Source organism: Pelodiscus sinensis, chromosome 11 (genome assembly GCF_052426305.1).
Source record: "Pelodiscus sinensis isolate ZL-2025 chromosome 11, ASM5242630v1, whole genome shotgun sequence".
Taxonomy (NCBI): Eukaryota; Metazoa; Chordata; order Testudines; family Trionychidae; genus Pelodiscus; species Pelodiscus sinensis.
The window spans coordinates 15613847-15625736 of NC_143062.1; the positions used below are offsets into that span (position 1 = coordinate 15613847).

An 11890-nucleotide genomic window follows, 5' to 3' on the forward strand; every position below is an offset into this window, starting at 1 on the left:
GGTGCTGGCATATGTACAGTGAGGTGGCGGCTGGGTGGAGTTTGTTTGGAGTGTCCTAAATTACTGAGTCCAGATGGTAGTCCTCTCTGGGATAGAGAACTAGAGGGCGGGAGGAAAGTGGGCTTAGTAGTACGACAGTCACTATGGGCAGGGGCAGATGACAATTTCTCCCCCCCCCCCCCTTTGACACGGTGCATGTGCAGTGGCGCCATGGTGCATGCGCAGGGCTTCTTGAAGTGCAGGGCCTGGGGCGGCCGCCCTGCTCACCCTGCCCTATATCCGCCCCGACTATGGGATCTCTGTGACCCAACCTTACAGAAGCTGTCTCCCAAGGAGCTCTGTGAGGCAGGTACATTAGCAGTCTGCCTGGCACACCCTACAGCAGGGGTGTGGAACCGAAAGCTCAGGGGCCAGATGTAGCCCCTGGCTTGCCTGGATCCAGTCCCAGGGGCTCATGGCTCCCTCCCCAGCATGTGGGGTGCCCCACCATGGGGTGGAACCGTAACATCCTATTAGCTTGGGCCCCCCTAGGCTCTGGTGTGGAAGGGGAATGTGGGGAGCCTCAGTTACCTCAGTGAGGTTTTTCCTTTTTATTTTGCTTCTCACTTGTGCGCCACCCCCATTAATTTTTCATGCGTCGGTGGCTCCCCTCCCCTGCCCTACAGCCTGAAGCGCTGCTCCCCCCTTGCACCCATTCGCCAGACCCGCTAGCCTGCGTGAGAACAGCGCGAGGCGAAGCGGGACCAAGGCCAGCCCCGGCGACTGGGTTCGGCGCTTGTCTGCGGGAGGGAGGCACCAGCAGTGCGGCCCCGCTGGAACTAGCCACGAGGCTGCAGCCAGGGCGCCCCAGGCCTGGCTGGCTCTTTGGGAGGCAGCGGGACACGCCGCCGACAGGGGCCAGGCGGGATGGCACCAGGTTCTGCGGAAGGGGAGGCGGGCGCGTCTGCGCGTGCGGGGAGGAGCCGTCCCTGAACAGCCCCGAAGTTCGCTCCCGCCAAGGACGCCTCCCCCAACCATGGCACAAACAGGAGAACGCCTGCGCGTGCGGGGTTTCTCCATACACACGCGTATTCGTTCTCCCGCCATCTCTAGGCACATGCGCACTCGCGGTTCAGCTTTAAACTCTACCGTCCCGTGTTCGTATCGCGCATGCGTATAGTCAATGTACCTCCCCCTTCCCCATGCACGCGCGCTTAACTTTCCCCGCTCCAGACTGAGAAGGGGAATTTTCCCAGCATGCCCCGTGGCTCTTGTGTATTTAAGCCCCGGCTCGGGACTAGCTCGGCCATTTTTGCTGCTGCCAGGTCGCGGTGTGGTGTTGTGGTGAGCGGGCTGGGGACATAGGGTGGGGACCATGCGGCAGCGCGGGCTCGCGAGCCTGGCGGGGGTTGGTTCCTGGTACTCGGTCCGGTGGAGTGGGAGGCGCGGCCGGGGCGGCACCACGTGGGGGCCCCGGGCGACACTTTCCTCCCACCGCCATAGATGGTCTTTGCTGCCCTCTCCCCAGGGAGTCTAAGGGTGCGTCTCGCTCCCAGCGCCGCCTGTTTCCTCCGCGCGCTACAGCGGAGCACCCGAGCCTACGTGTAACAAGCCCGGGAGAGGGGGCCGATTTCCAGTCTCTTCCCGCTCCAGGTTGCAGCCTCCGAAGGAGCCCGGTGCAAAGGCTGAACCGCCCCGCCCTCCACCGTGTGCCAGAGCCTGCAGCCACGTGCCGCTGCGACGCTCTTGCAGGCGCCCGTTGGCTAAGCCACCTCGCCGCGCTGCAATGGTGGGAAGGGGGAGGAGCAGCTGCAAGGAGGGAGCTGCCAGGGACTGTTCTCTCCGTGATGAGCCCAACACAGACCTGTGCTGACAGCCCTGTGAAGACCCAAGCTATTTCTGAGGAGAACAGACTTGCCCCTGTGCCAAGGGGATGTAGCTGTGTGTCTTCCGTGCGTTAATGCTGTTTCTTTGTGTGCAGGTTTAAAGCCCCGGAGTGCTCACCAGGTGAGTTACAGCACCTTTCTGCATAGTGTCCATGGCTAAATGTATAAGGCCATGGCATCGTGCTCTCTGTGCTGTCTAAATTGCTGAAGTTCCCAGATGTACTTGAATAGCTCCCTATACTGGGCAAACAAGTGTAGCATATTACCCAGGTGATATCTCAATGTTATTGGAGCATGTCATTGCTGTTAATTATGCCCCTGGCCTTGTTGGTGGAGGGGTGTACGAAGTGCCACAAAGATGACAAATGCTGAACTCTCTCTTTCTGAGGCTTCAGTGGAGAAAATCTTTACCAGATTCTGAGTGGCACTGATTTTAGCTCAGGTGTGGATCACATTTAGGTCTGTATAGCCTGGTGCTTCCTCACCTGCTGGGGGTGGCACAGGTAATTATGGAACAGCAAGGGAAGAGCATATGCCCATGTTCTCCTTAACAGTGGGTCGGATGGGCTGTAGGAATGTTGGTGCCATTACAGGAGCAGCTTTAGTGGCTCTTAATATTAAAGTTCATGTGTGTCTTTTCTCAGGCATGGGTCTTATGCACATCACTGGTTCTGTCGCCTCTTCCCACGTGAGTAGTTAAAACTTTCCATTGCAATGAAAGCCATATCTAGAACATGGCGTAGAACACTGGGGAAAACTGACTCCATTGTACTAGGTCTAGGATGTGACATCTTCCCTAATGTAGATTAGTTTGGGAGCAGGGAAACTAATTCTGTGACTTGCTCTATTTGGTGGGTCTCATGCATGAAGCAGCTTTCTTCAGTGGTGGTGGTGTGGCCTGTTAGAATGATGGCTGGGCAGGATGCTGGCCTGGGATCTGTATGTATTGGGCTGACCCCTCTTGCTCACTGCAGCTGTGTTGCAGTTCTGTATATTGGGTTTTCACTAAAGGACCAGACATGCATCTAGTGGGTTTTTTCCCTATGAGGATGGGAATCTGGTTCTGCAAATGAGTTGAACATTCTTCTGTGCCTGGCAGCTAAATCCTCTGTCTAGCTTCAGGATCACTACAGTGGTGGTTAATTGTAGGCTGCAGGCTAAGTTCCTCCTTAGGAAGCTGCTCACCTTTTAAGTCCCACATGGTGGCTCAGGGCTGCAGCTGGGGGAAGAGATCTTTCCAAGTCCTGAAGCTGGTGGAGGGGAGGCTCCCAGCATGGAGTTAATGCAGCTTTGGGAAAGTGGCCCCTCTCTGTCCAGGTCAGCCTGAGCCCCAACCCTTTGCGCCACCTTGAGGCCCCCAGCCCTAAGCACTCCTCTGCAGCCCACCTCTTCCCACACTCAGAACCAACTTGGCCTCACTCCTTTCACATGAGTTTAGTTATGTGCACCAGTAAGGTGATATCAGTCACCTCAACATTGGTGCACAAAAGAACTTGGCTTGGGGTGGGGAAAAATTAGAGGGAATCCTGGCTTATAAAATGGGGGGGGGGTATTTCTCAGTCAAGTTCTTCCTTCCCTGCTGTTCAATGATGAATGCAAACAGACAAGCATATGGCTGAGAGTCTGTGATGCCAGCTTACTCCTGAGAACTTGGAAACCCTTGCAGGAGGTGGGGTGGTCTCCTTGTCTTGGAATAGAGCTAATTTGCTTTTTCTGTCTCAGGTTACCCATGCCCCCAGATGGGAGTCTGGCCTTGTATACAGGTAGGATTGGGGTTATTGGGTCTCTGGGGCTGGAAGGCCTGCCCTGCTAAGGCTCTAAGCCAGTGTTTCTTAAACTTTTTCAGACTGAGGAACACCAAACAATTTTTTGTTGAGCCAAAAAAAAGGTCAGGGGCGAGAGGTTATTGAGCAAGAAAGTTAAAAGGTCACCTGCCCTTTTAAAGGTGGCCATTTTGACACTGCATGCCTCCAACTGCCTCACGGCACACCAGTGTGCCAGGGAACAGTTTAAGAAACACTGCTGTATGCACTGAGCACTCTCCTTGGGGTCAGTCCTTGCACAAGCTTCATCACAGCCCCTTTGCCATGTGATCTTAAAACAGTTCTGAAAAGATTTGAAGAACATTGACCAATAGCATGTTAGAGTTCTGATGGCATCTGGCCATTGGGCTGGAAATGCTGCTCATTCACTGGCATTTGTCTCATGGGGTTCTGTTTTCTGTCTAGGTGAATTCCTCCTGGGGTGAATCCCTGTCTCAGGTAAAGACATCTCTCACACAGTATCTGTAGCATGTAGGGATGAGCCATTACTTTCAAACTGCAAGTGGCAGTTTGAAAAGATGACACCATGTTAGCTGGACGACGCTTGTCTCATGGCATTTGAGTTACCAAAGCCCTGATCAGACTGCTCTGGCCCTGCTCTAATGGACTGGGCTTGTTCCTGTGCTCACTGACCTGATTCTCTTATCTACACAGGTGAGATGCCACCATATGAGAAGGGTGAGTGACCTATCCAGTGCTCATTCCCCCTCTGACCCCTGTCCCGATGAGGAAACTTGTGCCCATCTTACTGTCTGTCCAGGTACCAGAACCTGAAAAGGTGTGAACCCACTGGTACCTGCAGCATGAGAGGAGGAGAACCTGTTCCAAGAGGAATAGTCTGATGGGACACTGGGCTGCATCTGGCTCTGTTGCCTGAGTGTAATGGCTGGTTAATCCACCCCTTTCACCTCATAATGCTACGCTGCTATCTTTGGCAGGCACAGCATGCTGTACAGTAGCAAAGGCGGAGGATGTAGCCAGAGCACACTTACTAATACCATTGTTGTGCATAGGGAGTGAACACTAATCAGATGCTCTGGTTCTTTCAGGTGCCAGGAGTGAGTCTTGGCCAGCTCCTGATCCAGCTGCCCAGGTAATGGCATACATCAGACAAGCTGCTGCTGGGTTGGGCTCAGTCCTAGTTGCCTGTTCCCACTCAATGATGAGCTCTTTTTGGAATCTCGTTCGGCTGAATATTGCTGTTGAGACTTTAACTCTGAAGCTTGGTGAGGAATAGGCTGCAGCCTTGGCCTTAGCTTAGTACAAGGATGCAAACTTGAATTAGAGGATTTAGAGCCAATAACCTCTCTTTTCCCCCTAGGTTAAAGATCCTGGAGTGGATGTCTCCACTGTGCTTGAATCATGGGTAAGTGCTCTTCAGCTTTCTCAGGACTGTCTGCAAATGGCCCTCGCCCTCCAGTTGTCCCTGTGTTGCCTCTCTGGGGCATGTGTGGCTAATGTTGCTGGGATTAAAGCTTCCTCCACAAACAACTGGGACAAGGGTGTCAGGAATAGAACTGCATGGTGTTGAGAGCTGCCATCTCCGTGTGGATTGTTAAACTGTTATGGTGATGCCTACTAGGCAGCATCCCATTGTGGCAGGCCCAAAAGTACTTGTAGTGCAATGGGTGTTCACTGCAGTTTTAATGATGAGCCAAACTAGCTCACTTTGATTTAATATAAACATGAAAATATTTGAACAACTGAGAAACTGCACAGCTAGGTGTGAGTTGGGAGCATCTGTGCTGAGGAGTTGCTGACTGCATTGTCCTGTCCCACAGGTAGCCAGAGTCCTGGGTTCTGAAATGCCTGGAATGGTGAGTGACTGCTAACTCTCCTGGATGTATAGGAGAAGTGGGCTGGGTGGGGGAGAGACCACATCAGCCCTTTGCTGTAAGCTGCATGGCAATCTATATCCCATGACATGGCTCCTCAGTGATGAGACCCATACCGCCCCAGTCTGATACCTGTGACTGAGTGGTCCCTTCTGAGTGTAGGAGCTTGGCAGCATGCTGGGCTTCAAAATATGGAGAGCTGTGCAGGCCACCAACAGCTGTTTCTTCTGTTTCAGGAGCCTTGGCATTTCTGCTAGGGGGATAAGCGATCAGCTGCTGGCGTTGCAGGTAGGCTGAGAAGCAGTGGCAGGGGCATTCATTGCAATGCAGGGAGATGGGAGTGAACAGTGGGCAGGTGCCATGTCCTAATGAGGAAAATAGATCATGACTTACTGTCCATGTTGGTCCAGAGCCTGCTAAGGTTGAACCCACTGGGCCACTGGAGAGAGAGGAGGATACTTGTTCCAAAAGGAACAGTCTGATGGGACTGGAGCAGCATTGGGGTGAGGGTGGGATATTCCATAAAAAGCAGCTCTCCTCCATTTCTCGACCTGTTTTTCCTAGGCCTGCATGGAAGCATGGGTCATCTGAGCACAGCTGGTGAGTAGATTTGTCACTGCACTTGTCAGCATGCAGGAGCTCTCTTCAGGGATGAGCTGATACTTTGCTTGTGCTGATGCATCCATCCCATAGCATGGTGCCTGCCCCTGGATGAGACTTCACGCACAGTGACCCTTTCTTCCCTTCAGGCATGAGATTGGTCACTTGCCACCCCAGTCTGATGTTGATTGGTACTTTCTGAAGCATGACCCTGTGTCTCCTCATCTGGCCTGGACCGAGGGTACTACTCACAGACCTCCTTTGCTCCTGAAGGGTGGAGTGTGGACCAGATGCAGTTTTACTGTGATGCCTACCTCTTGAGCACTCTGCTGAGTTTTGACAAACTGCAGCATCTCTGAGGGCAGGGGCAATCAGCCTCATAGAATGTGTATTGACTATTAAATAAAATATCTCTGCAGGGAGCAGTTGGTGTCTGTTTTCTCTTGTTGGGCCTCAGAGCATGAGTTGTGAGGCTTGCTGGAGGGGATGGCTGGTCTCATGCTGGGGGTGGGGTGGGATTTACCACATGGAGTAGGGTTTTTTGATGCAGGAATGTGAGTAGGGGAGGGAGAGTTGTATAGTTCCATGTTGCCTGTGCTCCACCAAAAGTTGGGGGGGGTCTCCCCTGCCTGCCTTATGGAAACTTAAAAGGGCACATGGGGTCACTACCACTAGGCACAGTACAGCTAAAGAAAAGTCCTGGCACCTTAGGTCAATTCCTGTTTCCTTCACCTGCCTAGTTAGGGTACCACTAAAAATTCTACAAGTCATTTTCTGGTTCCTGCAGCCAGGAGGGTTGGCAACCTCTTCAAATGAACCAAGCTAAATCAAAATTCAGAACTAGTGACCAACAAGAAGTGGTATAAGTGCCAATTTGCATGAGTGGAAAATATACAGCTTACTATTGACTGGATTAATAGCTAATGAAACCTAGTACTCTGCCTTGGATGTGACTTCTGCATCTTCACATGTTTCTTTCAACTTTGCACTTGACCACTTATTATGTAGGTACATGCACATTCAGGCAAATATCTGTTACCCTTAGGGTAGGGGCCTGGGGATGTGGCAGGGCACTTGAGTGGAAGTAGAATATGGGGGCGGGGGGGAGAGAGGAGCTGGGACTAGATTACATTGTCAGGGCTGGGCTGTAGTACCTAACCAGCAGTGGCTGAACAAGGGGCCAGGCCAAGATCATTGTAGCCTTCATATGCACATGGGGAGTGGGTAGAGGAAGAGGGTAGTGCCATCAGCCCTTCCTACAGCTAGATGGGGTGTGCACCTATGTGTAAATGTTTGGCTCTGCTTTTTTTCCTGTGCTGGGAAATCACCAGCAGTAGCCTGTTCATGAATATTTTTTCCTTAATGGTTTTCCTTGTATTCAGGTTCTTGCTATTTGAAGCAAAAGAAGCCATCAACCTATTTAATAGCACATAAATTAAAAGATGAGGTATGTTACATGTTCATTAAATTAAAAGCAACTAATGTCTAGGTCTAAATTTAGGCCTAGGCCCTCTACTAAAGAAAAGGCACTTTAGTCTGGCTTGCAACCTCTAGAGCAGGGCTACTCAACTTTGGAAGCCCTGGGTGCCACAATGATACTCCATATGCTGAGGGCCATATGGTGGGGAGGGGAGGGGGGAAAGGGGTTTTGCTGAACAGCATTATTTGTTGAGCTGTGTGTGTGTATGCATGCAAATAGCTTCTTTCACTGGGGCCTAGAAATGCTGACACTGATGAGGTTCAACAAGGACAAGTGTAGAGTCCTGCACTTGGGACAGAAGAATCCCAAGCATAGTTACAAGCTGGGGACCAACTGGTTAAATAGCAGTTCTGCAGAAAAGGACCTGGGGGTTACAGTGGATGAGAAGCTAGATATGAGTCAACAATGTGCCCTTGTAGCTGAGAAGGCTAATGGCATATTAGGTTGCATTAAGAGGAGCATTGCCAGCAGATCCAGAGATGTCATTCCCCTTTATGCGGCTTTGGTGAGGCCGCATCTGGAGTACTGTGTCCAGTTCTAGGCCCCCCACTACAAAAAGGATGCGGAAGCATTGGAGAGGGTCTAGCGGAGGGCAACCAAAATGATTAGGGGGCTGGAGCATATGACTTATGAGGAGAGGCTGAGGGACTTGGGTCTGTTTAGTCTGCAGAAGTGAAGAGTGAGAGGGGATTTGATAGCAGCCTTCAACTTCCTGAAGGGAAGTTCCAAAGAGGATGGAGAGAGGCTGTTCTCAGTAGTGACAGATGGCAGAACAAGGAGCAATAGTCAAGTTGTGGTGGGAGAGGTCCAGGTTGGATATTAGGAAAAACTATTTCACTAGGAGGGTGGTGAAGCACTGGAATGAGTCTCCATCCCTAGAGGTGTTTGAGTCTCGGCTTGACAAAGCCCTGGCCGGGTTGATTTAGTTGGAATTGGCCCTGCCTAGAGCAGGGGCCTGGACTTGACCTTCTGAGGTCTCTTCCAGTTCTATGATTCCAGCCAGCCCTTCCCCCTTGGACCAGTGGTCTCCAACCTTTATACATCCAAGATCACTTTTTAAATCTCAGAACAGGTGAAGATCTACTACCCTGCCCCTTCCTTGAAGCCCTGCCCTCTCTATTCTCCTGTCTATCACTTTCTATCCCCAGCCCTTATTTACACACGCTGATAAACAACTTTATTTTTAAATTATGCAATATATAAAATTAAAATAATGTGTTTAGTTATGAAATAAATGGTCTTTTTTATTCATGCTATTTAAATCTAAAATTAAGCATTTATAATTATCCATTTTGTGGGGACAGAGGTCTGTGGCTGGGGGCAGGGGAGAGGGAACAGGGTGCTGGGAGGGCAGAGGACAGGGTTCTGCAGCAGGGGGCAGAGTGCCAGTGATGACAGGTTTCTGTAGCTGGGGACAGGGTGCCAGTGGGGACAGGAATAGGGACAGTTCTGTAGCTGGGGACGGAGTGGGAACAGCGTGATGGGGATGGGGACAGTGTTCTGTAGGTGGGGAGTGGGGTGCTAGTGGAGGCAGAGAACCCCCTGCATCTGCCTCCTAGGATTTTCCCCCTCCCACTCCTCTGGGAAACCAGCCTGCCCCAGGGCTGACTCTTCCCCCCCCCACACATGCGTGCCTGCCCCGGGGCTGACTCACCCCTCAGTGTAGGGGGCCAATGCTCCCTCTCTCAGTACACCCAGCAGAGCAGCTAGCGCACTGCTGGAAGTAGCACTAAGCTGTGGTACTTCTGTCCATCCCCGGGGAGCTGAGACTACCTCCATTTTCACTTGAGGTACATAGTGGGGCTTCTCAGGGGTGGGAGGGAAATGGGTGCAGGACGGACAGGATGCCTTGTGATTGACTGGTTGAGGCCTCGCGATTGACCTGTTGGTGACCACGGTCTTGGACCTTTCAATGCTCGAGATGCCTGGCTGTTGTGGAGTGTGTTCCCAGTGGAGGCCATGTTCAAAGGATCCCACCCACAGAGTGCATGTTGAGCCCTCACGGAAACCCACCACACTGCGGGCTGCAAACAAACAAGCTGTGGGCCATGTGTTGCCACTCCCCCTGCCCCAGGCTAATGGGGGGGGGAGGTGGAAAGAGAGTGTGTAAAATCTCCCACCCACTATTTGATCTGAGAAAGTGGGTCTGGCCCATGAAAACTCATCACCTAATAAACCATCTTGTTAGTCTTTGAAGTGCTACATTGTCCTGTTTTTTGTTTCAGCTAGACCAGACTAACGCGGCTACATTTCTATTACTATTGTAATTCTATAAGGGACAGTATTTGTGGTCACAGAAATTCAGCAATCCTTGGGCACACAGCATTCTAACCTAGGATGATGTGGAGTTGAGATGGACTTTGACTGATGCTGCCATTTCTGCTGGCCTCCTCAGCTGTCCCTCCCCCCTCTCTCTAGTGTTACAGGTCCTCTAGGATTTGCCTACATACAGTCTCCCAGAATCCGCATCAATAACAGGGAAGGAGCATTGCCTGCTGGTCAGAGAGCTAGCCTGAGACTCGGTAGACCTGGGGTTGATTTCCTGTTCCTTCACAGATTCCATGTGTGAGCTTGGGCAAGTCTCTTCCCCCTTGAAGGATAGCCCTTTGGTGTGTCTTGGTTCTCCATTTGTTCAATGGGGATACTGGCATGGTCCTGCCTTTCATGGATGGGCTGTGAAAACAAATATATTGATGAAGTGCCCAGATACTCTGGTCATGGGGGCCAGGGAGAGATCATAGAAACAGGACTGGAAGGGACCTCAAGAGATTATCAAGTCCAGTGCTCTGCACTCACTCCAGCACCAAACACTGCCTAGATCATCCCTGTCAGATGTCTAGCTTGCACTTAAATACCTCCAACTAGAAGTCTGACTGGCACGACTCAGATCCTTAACTCAAATTTTGTTTTTTCTTCATTTAAATCATTGCTCTGGGGTGGGGCTGAGGATGAAGGGTTCAGTATGCAGGCTGCCCCAGGGAGAAAGGATTACCAGAGCGCCCCCTCACTGTAGCAGTTGGATGCCAGGTGAGAAGTGGTTCTCCATGATCACTGCAGCTCCAGCAGGCACAGAGAGGGAGGGATGCATGTTCTATGGCTGTGGAAGGTCCAGGTTTGTCTGCCTCCAGTGCTCCCCAGACAGACTGAGAAATGGAGGAAACTGTGAACTTTCCCCTCACTCCCTGACGACAAGGAAAAGTCAGCAATGTCCTATGAATCGAGGGAGAGGGGGGAGCTGCAGGCCTCCCCTCATACCATCTCTAAAAGGTGCTTGGAGGGTGGGATGCTCAGAACTGGGGCAATGTCAGAGAGGTGCCCCTTTCATCTGTCAGATGATTGTCTCTTTTCTGTATGGTTTTATGTAATCCCACACTCCACGGCTGCCCCTTTGAAAAGCAGCATTCAAAGGGTCAGCCATGGAGCTTGGGGTCAGCTGGGGAGATGACCCTGGGTTCCCCGCAGCATTTCCCTGAAACCTGGGGTCAGCAGGGGACTCCCCAGCTTACCCTGGGCTCCTAACAGCATGGAACCCAGGGTCAAAACTGTGAGTCCCCTGCTGACCGCAGGCTCTATGGCTTTGAAATGTGCAAGAGTCCCTAGCAATTAGTCATCTGTGGTGCCTTTTTCTGGGTGTTGTCTTAATGCTGCCATACTCATCTTCAAAGAAGGAGTTTCCAAAAGCAGGCACGCGCCGCTGACTCCCAAGGCTCTGGATATGTCCAATCTTCTTTCAATGAGCCCACTTGACAGGTCTTATTGTCCTTGGATCTGGCTTCCATTCCTTCTCCAACTCTTGCTGCTGTTCCGAGGTGCTTGCCTTTCATTTCTCACCCATTCATTCCTCATTCATTCAACAGGGCAAACAAGTAAAAGGGGAGAGATCTATTCTGGTACAAAGACAAGTTTCTATATGGAAAGACTTAATACAAATTTGTATATGGAAAGACTTAATCCAAGGTTATATGAAAAGGATTATTACAAAGTCATATGAAAATGATACCAAGTTATATGAAGATGTTTAATACAGAGATTTATCTAAGCTGTTGAGGATGGAGCTCTTTGATCTGGAGGGGACATTCACAGAAGTCAGATTCAGGCCCAGCTGCACTGACTCTTTTCTTTCTGTTTTATTCTCATTCTGTCAGTCATGATGGCCTATTGTTGTCGTTCAGCAACTCCATTGTAAATAAAGGTTTTTATGGGTGAATGTCAAATGCTCATTTAACTGGCATTTAGTAAACCAGGTTTAAATCTCCTGGGCTAACTATTTATCTAAGAATTGATTAT

The 11890-nt window shown here is 51.1% G+C and overlaps 1 long non-coding RNA gene and 8 other non-coding genes across 9 annotated transcripts; all 9 read left to right on the forward strand.

Moving 5' to 3' along the window:
• Positions 1-1162: 1162 nt before the first annotated feature.
• On the forward strand, positions 1163-6545 carry LOC149523792 (uncharacterized). The gene is made up of 12 exons (XR_016350476.1): positions 1163-1323; positions 1961-1986; positions 2510-2553; positions 3588-3628; positions 4094-4126; positions 4343-4366; positions 4738-4781; positions 5010-5054; positions 5470-5505; positions 5760-5811; positions 6088-6123; positions 6273-6545. It is a non-coding gene; the product is annotated as an uncharacterized LOC149523792 (long non-coding RNA).
• LOC112544989 (small nucleolar RNA SNORD26) lies at positions 2216-2291 on the forward strand. Its single transcript, XR_003088382.1, has one exon. It is a non-coding gene; the product is annotated as a small nucleolar RNA SNORD26 (small nucleolar RNA).
• On the forward strand, positions 3447-3515 carry LOC112544988 (small nucleolar RNA SNORD27). The gene has a single exon (XR_003088381.1). It is a non-coding gene; the product is annotated as a small nucleolar RNA SNORD27 (small nucleolar RNA).
• LOC112544987 (small nucleolar RNA SNORD28) lies at positions 3950-4023 on the forward strand. The gene has a single exon (XR_003088380.1). It is a non-coding gene; the product is annotated as a small nucleolar RNA SNORD28 (small nucleolar RNA).
• Positions 4408-4536, forward strand: LOC112544982 (small nucleolar RNA SNORD22). Its single transcript, XR_003088375.1, has one exon. It is a non-coding gene; the product is annotated as a small nucleolar RNA SNORD22 (small nucleolar RNA).
• On the forward strand, positions 4844-4913 carry LOC112544980 (small nucleolar RNA SNORD30). Its single transcript, XR_003088373.1, has one exon. It is a non-coding gene; the product is annotated as a small nucleolar RNA SNORD30 (small nucleolar RNA).
• On the forward strand, positions 5330-5400 carry LOC112544986 (small nucleolar RNA SNORD29). Its single transcript, XR_003088379.1, has one exon. It is a non-coding gene; the product is annotated as a small nucleolar RNA SNORD29 (small nucleolar RNA).
• Positions 5617-5685, forward strand: LOC112544981 (small nucleolar RNA SNORD31). The gene has a single exon (XR_003088374.1). It is a non-coding gene; the product is annotated as a small nucleolar RNA SNORD31 (small nucleolar RNA).
• Positions 5887-6010, forward strand: LOC112544983 (small nucleolar RNA SNORD22). The gene has a single exon (XR_003088376.1). It is a non-coding gene; the product is annotated as a small nucleolar RNA SNORD22 (small nucleolar RNA).
• Positions 6546-11890: the final 5345 nt, after the last annotated feature.